Below are 8,263 nucleotides of genomic sequence, written 5' to 3'. Positions count from 1 at the left end.
AAACACTTTTCTAGTTTTGGAACAAACAAATGCCACTGTTTTCGTAAAACAGTTGTATATAAAATTACATAAACCACGGTACTATAAAATTCCACATATACCCCACCGTTTCCTTAAAACCGGTGGCTTATAGTTTCCCAAAATTACATCTGCCGTGACAAAAATCTCGAAAAAACATGAAAAAAAATGAGAAAAAGGGAAAACCTGTACGGTCTAGAGCAAAACCCAACTCCCACTTCTCTCTCTCCCGAATTTCTGCCATTAAGGTTCGCGAGTTGAGATAATAATCAGTCCCAATCCTTAAATTTTCTTCTACTCCAGGTATATGTTATTTTATCACAATGATGCTGAGGTTGATTTGCTGGACTTTGATTGCCAAAGCTTTAGGTCTCCCTGTGGATGACGGACGAGAGTGAAGGAAAATGAAGATTTGGAAGCGAAAAATTATTTGATGCCATGGGAAAAACAGTTTTTGGACAGATTGGGAACGGAGAGACTCGCTTCTTGGTTGATAAGAATAATGAAGTTAATTTGCCAAGTTTTGGTTGTCTTTGCACTAGTGAACCTATCATATCCACTTCCCCCAAGTGCCCATCCGATTGGATTGATGATGAACTTTGGAATATTACCAACATATTCGACAAAGGACAAGGAGGCGACTTGGTTTTATTATCCGGATAACTATGAATCAACCATGTCTTTAGATAATGCTACATCAATTTGGCCCATCAGTGGTAACCCTCATCCTTTTTAAAATACGAAAACTCCATTGGAGTCATCTTCATCATTTCTTTACATAGGTGTTCAGTCCAAGGAAACTAACATTGAAATGTCTGAAACAGCTGAGGATGATTCACGTTGTACCAAGCATGAATCTCGTAGAAAAGAATCATTAATTCCTGTGGAAGTACAAACTGATGTCTGTAAGTATACTATACTTGTTTACCATTTCAGGTCATGGGACTTGTCGAGCTTGTTTTAAGCATCATACAGCTTCTATGGCCAGGAGGCATGTGCCAAGTCAAAGGTCAGAAAGATCAAGTATAGCAGCCTGAGCATTCACATATACCAAACACATATCTGTTGTTACTAGGTGACCCTAATATGTGCGTGGGAAATTTCAACTTATGAGCCCATATGTGGAATTTTAACAAAGTAATTTATGTTGATCACCCCTTGGGCGGTCTCTTGGAGGAAACAAATCTATTTCCGACAGGAAAATGTACTTCTATTTATAACGAATGCTTATCATCCATTGTTCTCTTCTTTAGAATTCTGCAAAGTTACTTACATTTATCAGAGTTAACAGTTGTACTTTTCCTAACTGTGCAGAAAATACCAAGCAGCTTGGCCAACAAATGTCTGAAAGACGCTTTTGGATTCACACTTGGGACTTTCAAATAGGGGAATAGCACATGCCAGATGGAATGTTGGAGATATTCATAAAGTGGCCAAGGGTTGGAAGGAGTTTTCTCTAGATAATCACTTGAGAGAATATCTGGATGAAAGGTAAGATTTTTGTTTTTATAATTTAATTTCACTTTTAATTATGCATTAATTTCATACTAATTCTAGTGGCATATTGATATTGACGGCTATTTGTCTATTACAGTTTCATCCAGATAGAGTTTCTTCTAGGCCACCTATTGAAAATAATGTCAAAAGTAGGGCAGTAGACGGGAAATATTATTTTCTATGAAGGCTTGACAAAAGGACATCATTTAGCACAAATATCAAAAGCTGATATGAGCTGATAAGTTTGCAATTTAATCTTAGATGTGTTTGCAACTGTTTTGTCAATCATAGATGTTCTATGTTTTATTGATTATATGTAAATTTTATGATTGTGGTGATTATGGTGTGCTCAGAGGGCCATGAACTGTTGTTGGCTATAAACACTGGTAGCGAAACATTCTTTTGGTGAAGATGAGATGATATTGCTAAGAGGTCTCCGAGACATTAGATAGGGATGGGTATGGGAACACAGTTTATGCATTTTTGGCTTTGATTAGTGCTTATGGTAGGATTGTGTGCTTTCAATTATGTGTGATATCAGTCCTGCAATGCATATTTATGTAACTACTATCTTGAAAATAGTTGAGATTCTTAAGTACTTGCAATTCTACTCACTTAACATGTTTTGTTTTGTTTGTTCCTTAAACTCTTCCACATAAATATGGAATTTTCTTAGGTATTGACCAAGGAAAAGAAAGCAATTGGCATAACTTGGTAAGTCTAGTTAATGAAGGCATTATTAAGAAGGGGACTAGAGGAGTTAGATATGGAGGCTTCAACATGCTAGTAGCTTTCTAGCAATTAAGCTTTCGTATTCTTACTTGACAACGGGTAAGCATGTATACCTAAATTTCTAAATTAAATTAATTATATTAGAGATTGCAACGTATTCATACACATCGTTAAGTTCTCTCTAGGATTCTACTCTGGATTTGTATTCATGCTTTATATCAGGGTTTAGTAGTTCATGTAAGTAGGTTCTTCTCATTGTTGATTTCTCAAACTTTGTTGACAACTGGTCTGGTATTAGCTAGTAGCTTACTATTTTCAGTTGCTTGTATTTTTTTCTTTTGTTTTTCTTACCTCTTAATCAGGGTGGGTGTATTAGGGTGATTTTGGGTGGGGCTTTTGTCTTGAAAATTAGCTACTTTCTATTATTTGAAGTGTCAATGTAATCCTCTTTCTGAGTATATTGATAGTATCTTTTATGTATCAAAAAAATAAACTTCCTGTGATGTTTAAGTAGGGAGTGGATTTTTTCTCTTACCCCCTCATCAATATACTTTCAATATATAGTTTGATGTACACTCCAGTACCTCATTTTTCTAACTAATTTTGTTATGCTCTTTCGAGAAAGATTAGTGATCCTGTTTACTTGAGATAGTCTATATGGTGGGTCTGAATTCCTTGTTTAATATAGACCAGTTTGATATGTCTACTTTTTTTTTAATAATTATGGTTTGTTTTGGCATAAATTGTTGTCACCATACCGTTTATGTAGTTCTTTTCTGTGATTAACGATATATCATGCTAAAAATTGTTCCTGTTAGGTTCCCGATGGTTTGCCATCTGAGTATGAAGCAACATCCCATGGTCTTAGTAAATGGAAATAGCTAACCACCTTCTTACAACAAAGGTATCAACTCTCTCTCTCTCTGTTAGTCTTATTCTCTCTATTTAATGTTGAAATCCCGGTCAATTGAGGATCGAATGTGATTGCTTAATAAGCAACTGGAAGCAATTCAAGTGAAATGAATAAAACAGAATACTTGTGGCGTTATGAGAATGCTATCAATGACTAGAAGGCTCTTGTAGAGTAACTGCAGCTCTTTGGAGGAGAGGTGCACTAACTTAATGGAGATCGATTTCTGCACGGCAGGAGTCTTTGGACTAGAAAAGAAAATGTGACCAGATCTTGTCAAAGCAAAGAGCAGAAGAAGGCCAATCTCATGGAGAAATAAACACTCTGAATTATAGAGCAAGTGCTACTGAAGCTATGCTAGGTGCTGTTCGAAAACAGGGCTCAATCGACTCAGGAGGAAGCAGCTGAGTGGAGATGGAAGTTTGATCTTGCTGCTCGAGAGGCCAAGGCAGCTCAATCTCCCTCCACAAAACAATTGCAAGAAGAAGTAATTAATCAAGGAAAATGTATCAAATATTGAATATATATGCTGACCAGCGTCTGACAACTTCGAGTTTAGAGTTGAAGGTGAGCCTTTTTTATCATTAACTATGGCATCTCTTTCCCCTGTCGTTAAGTGTGAAATTTTTTATTCTTTTTGTAGGTTGCGAAGTCAAAATTGAGGAATTATGGTGTGGAAACTTCTGCCCCTCTACTTAAAATCATGGACTTGGACATGAAGCTACAATGTGTTGAGGCATCTCAATCATATGAGAGATTACAATGAATTATAAGGCTTCACCACGAAGGATCTAGATGTTGTCAAAGTCTTTTGATGTATGTTCTTTCGTCATTTTTTATTGACTCACATACAGTAATTAGTAATGCATTGAATTGTTGCTTGTTGGATGTTTAATTTTTTTTTTGTAAGTTGTAATATGTTTTGTTTATAATTGGCAATGTTTGATAAATTCAGTGTGGAATGTTGTATGACATGGCTATTTTGATGGACAAGTTGTTTGCAAATCATTTTGTATTAATATAGTGAAATTAAAACAGGAATGTGTGTTTTTTTTAAAAAAAAATACTATAAACCACGGTTTTTCAAGAACCATGGTCATTATTGTTACTATTTCCCACGGTTAGCAGATACTATAGCAAAGCACAAAGACTATTAACCACGGTTTTAGAGATCATAATACCACGGTTTGTTCAATAACTGTGGTATATAAGAGATACTATTAACCATGGTTTTGTTAGAAGTATTTGTCACGGTGGTTGTTACCACGGTTTTCAAACAGTGGTTAAAGGGTTTTTACCACTGTATATAACAGTGGTATATGAGCTTTTCTGTAGTAGTGAGGGGTTCCAAAGTCGTACCTAAAAATTTACCAACAATAGTGAAAAAAAATCCAGACATTAAGACATTTAAGGGCTATGCTCACTGATGAAAAGCTTTAGTTGACCAACCAACTGTACCTAAATCATGTTTCAAGAAGATTCAAATTCCTCTATTAACTGCTAAAATCTAAATTAATGCCTCATTTTGAAACCACGTTTCCTACTGTTTCCACGTTACCCCAAAGGACACTGCTAGCTAGCATGCATATCTTTTATTAGTCCACTCCTTGTGCCTGACACATATTAACATGTGCAAATGCTTTTGTATTGGATGTGGATTTGGTAGAATGCTTGAATTCATTTATGAAATGACTTCTAAGTCATGAAGGGAAAAGAAAAATTGAAAAATCCAGCCTCAACAAAGAAATCTTAAGAATTTTCTTTTTAAAAAAGCTATGGGCTAAATCTCTTAAATCTTTAACAAAGATCGAAATCATTAATAATGAGAATATTAGGGGAATTAAGTTAGGAAACTTCTTCATTTTTTCAGTTGTAAAGAAACTATTCCTCCATGTTAGCCGTATATACTCTTAGGCTTGCAATGACGCAAAATAAATACGCATTTTTTCAAAAGAAATCTATAGTTCTATTCAAATCTGAGTCTTTCAATAAGTAAACAATATATGTTTCTTATTGAAATCTAAGTTTGGTTTATTACTAAGAGTTAACGAATAATTGACTAAAATACAAAATGTTCCTAGTGAAACCACTTAACCCACTTACATTTATGTCATTGAACTGAAAATAAACCAGTGATATACATAAATATGTCTTATTGGCAGAAGCATTATGCTGCCACATCGATAGCTGAGCAAATAACTATAGAGTGCAATCAAGAAAACATCATCTATGCAATTGGTCAACCTAAAATTAAGGGGTTTTTAAGTGTTGGTCCTACTATTAGTACGAAATTTTGGCTTTGGTATAGAATTCTTAAATATTAGTCTTTAGTCCTACTTCTGGTACTTGAGTTGACTGACGGTCAACTAACAAATTATTTAAGTTTTTTTGTACCAAAGCCTAATAAACCAACAAATAGTATGACCAAGACTTAAAAAACTCTAAAATGAACAATGGGTCACTATTGTTACATGCACGTACCCATACGAACATATTCAAACACATGAATAATTAGGGCTAAAAACATAGTTGCTAAATCACTTTTATCACACCCAATTATACATCAACACAGAAAAGGAAAGTCACAACCATAATATTTGTAAAGTAGCTAGGGTATACGGGACTCTCAACATCACCACTAATTTAATAAACTTCTCAAACTCATTACAGTCATGTTATAATTAGAAGCTCACATCGAATAATAGTCAACAATATACTTATTTAGGAGAAAAAAACATAAAACATAAAACAAATTTATATTCAAACATAGAACTCCATTTGTTATTAAGAAAAACACACAACTAAAGTGAAGGGGATGTGTAAAGCCAATCATATACATACCAAAAGAACATAGTACATTGAAGTCATCAGAAATTGAGACCAAATATTTATGTCACACGATAATATTTTCTAAAGAAATAGATGCTACATTACCAATGAAAATATTCATTTGAGGCTAAGATTTTGAGGTTTGTGAAATATACTGTAAAGCTTAACCCTGAAAATTAGATATTCTCATTAATGTGAAATAAAAAATGATCAAATACGCATTAGATAGATCATAGCGCGCGGGAAACAACTATGCAATACTTAATGAGTCAATTTTTTCTGTCATAACATCAGGAAAGGTAAGTTCTTTCTTATTAAGAATAACATTGATTAGTGTAGCATTACAATTAGTAGAATGGCTTTTTCCTTAACCAAAATAATGGTAAAAACATAACAACACGCTGCAGAGACTTTTCTCTGTCTCAGTGCATGCTCATTACTTTACAAAAAAAAAAAAAATCTTCCTAGCGTCAAGCAAATTTGATCAATCAAATTTCAACGAAAGTGGCATCAACTACCATATAGTCATTTTCCACAGATACTTCACAACACCGAACTCGTATACTGGATCAAAGTTTCTAACGACGATCATTATTGATTGGACATGGAAAAAATGGACTAACAACATCAACATGAAGAAAAACAGTAAGAAACAAAACAAAACTTCATTTCGTCAAGCGTGGCCGACAAAGAAGGACACGTAATCAGTAATCTGTAATGTAAAAGTTACCTGAGACTTTGCTGGTTAGAGACAGAGATGAGATGCCTGACTGAAGTCGATCACTGACGGTTCAAACACCTAGTTTTTACCAAAAATCTTAAACAAATACCGAGAAAATACGTCAATAAAGCAGGCAAGCAGAATTTCTTATCTAGATGATAAAGATGTTAAATATAATATGAACATTCCGCTAAAGAAATATAGATAGCAAGATAGGGGCATGTTATTTTGTACTTTTTGAAGGTTTTTTTAAAAGGTTCCAGCAAGCAATTTAAAAGAAATTTATACCAAATGGAAAGGAGGAAAGAAGTTATAAGATCGAGAATTTGAAATAAATGATTTAAGGCGAGTGGACAGTTTAAGAAGCTAATGAAGTGGTAGATGCAGCATAAGTGACGAAGTATCTAGCCGTTTTGCTTTGGCAGAACTTAAACCCCAATAGATGCAGCAGAAGTGACAAAGTATCTAGTCGTTTTGCTTTGGCAGAACTTAAACCCCAATAACCAAATGGTAATGAAAATTTATAGTGTAAATTTATATTAAATCCCCATGGGTCAAAAAACATTTTCATTTAAAATTTTTTAATTTTAAAAAACAACACCCGCAGCTACGAAAATGGGATTTGAAGTTCTTATTAAGAAAGAGAACTGCTTCAATGGTTCTTGTCTCTTGGGTAGTTGAAAGTTGGCTCGAGAAATAAAATGTTTGCATGTGGTACGTTGAATGACTAATTAAGTTGTGGAAAAATATTTAGTAACATTTAACTCACTAACAACATACTTTAATTTTCATTGAGAATATTCTCAGAGGGGTTTCAAAACAATCTTTGTCGTACACATGTTTTTAGCCGATCCCAAAACAATCATAATACAGATCCCTGTGCGATCCTGACCACCATTTGTCTTACCATTTTGTTTTGTTATAATAGATCTTTTGATTTTTCTATTACATGTGTCACCACTGTGAGGCTCATAGTTGTGAGCCAAAAAAAAAAAAAAAAAAAAAAAAAAAAACATCTCTCTCTCTCACGTTTCCACCTCCCTTTTTCTCTCCAGCCACTATCTGATAGTTTAAAAAAGTGTTATGGATTCTTTAATTCTACAACAAAATTCACTACTGTCTACTAGAGCTTGAAGAATTCCCAAATGACATGCGTATTGCCCAACACGTTGTTGTACCCCATGCAGATATTTGTCTTTCTAACCACACAATTACCAATACCCCTATTATGATTCCTGAGAGTAAAAATAGGAACAAGCAACCATATGAGCCCATAAACCTCTTTTAAGGATTCTGATATGGAAAAAGAATTGATAGCTTGTACTTTTGTCGTATCAAGTATCATTTCAACGATCAACTTCTCCCATAATAATATCTATACTACCTAGTATTGTCATAATATCAGCCAATTTCATTCTTTTAACTAGTTGAGGAAGAATTTGCAAATTGATAAAACCTGGTGGACAGACGAATTTTCCATCTCCTCAGAGTTGCAAAGCTTAATAAAAAAAACAAATTGTACCGCTCATAGATTATGTGAGATTTAAAGGAAAGAT

The 8,263-nt window shown here is 34.1% G+C and overlaps 1 long non-coding RNA gene across 3 annotated transcripts; it reads left to right on the top strand.

Annotated features, from left to right (window-relative positions):
* Nucleotides 1–612: 612 nt before the first annotated feature.
* Nucleotides 613–4,111, top strand: LOC147513922 (uncharacterized). Of its 3 annotated transcripts, none has more exons than XR_015217431.1 (7): nt 613–734; nt 843–923; nt 1,333–1,509; nt 2,192–2,346; nt 3,066–3,151; nt 3,395–3,724; nt 3,801–4,111. It is a non-coding gene; the product is annotated as an uncharacterized LOC147513922 (long non-coding RNA). The 3 variants fall into 3 exon arrangements; XR_015217432.1 differs by having other exon boundaries at nt 3,331–3,724; XR_015217433.1 differs by lacking the exons at nt 613–734; nt 843–923 and adding an exon at nt 975–1,222.
* The last annotated feature ends 4,152 nt before the right edge of the window (nt 4,112–8,263 follow it).

This window comes from Coptis chinensis, chromosome 3 (assembly GCF_015680905.1).
Source record: "Coptis chinensis isolate HL-2020 chromosome 3, ASM1568090v1, whole genome shotgun sequence".
NCBI classification, from domain to species: Eukaryota; Viridiplantae; Streptophyta; class Magnoliopsida; order Ranunculales; family Ranunculaceae; genus Coptis; species Coptis chinensis.
Note: the sequence above shows the minus strand (reverse complement) of the source record. Positions and strands in the feature narration are given on the sequence as shown.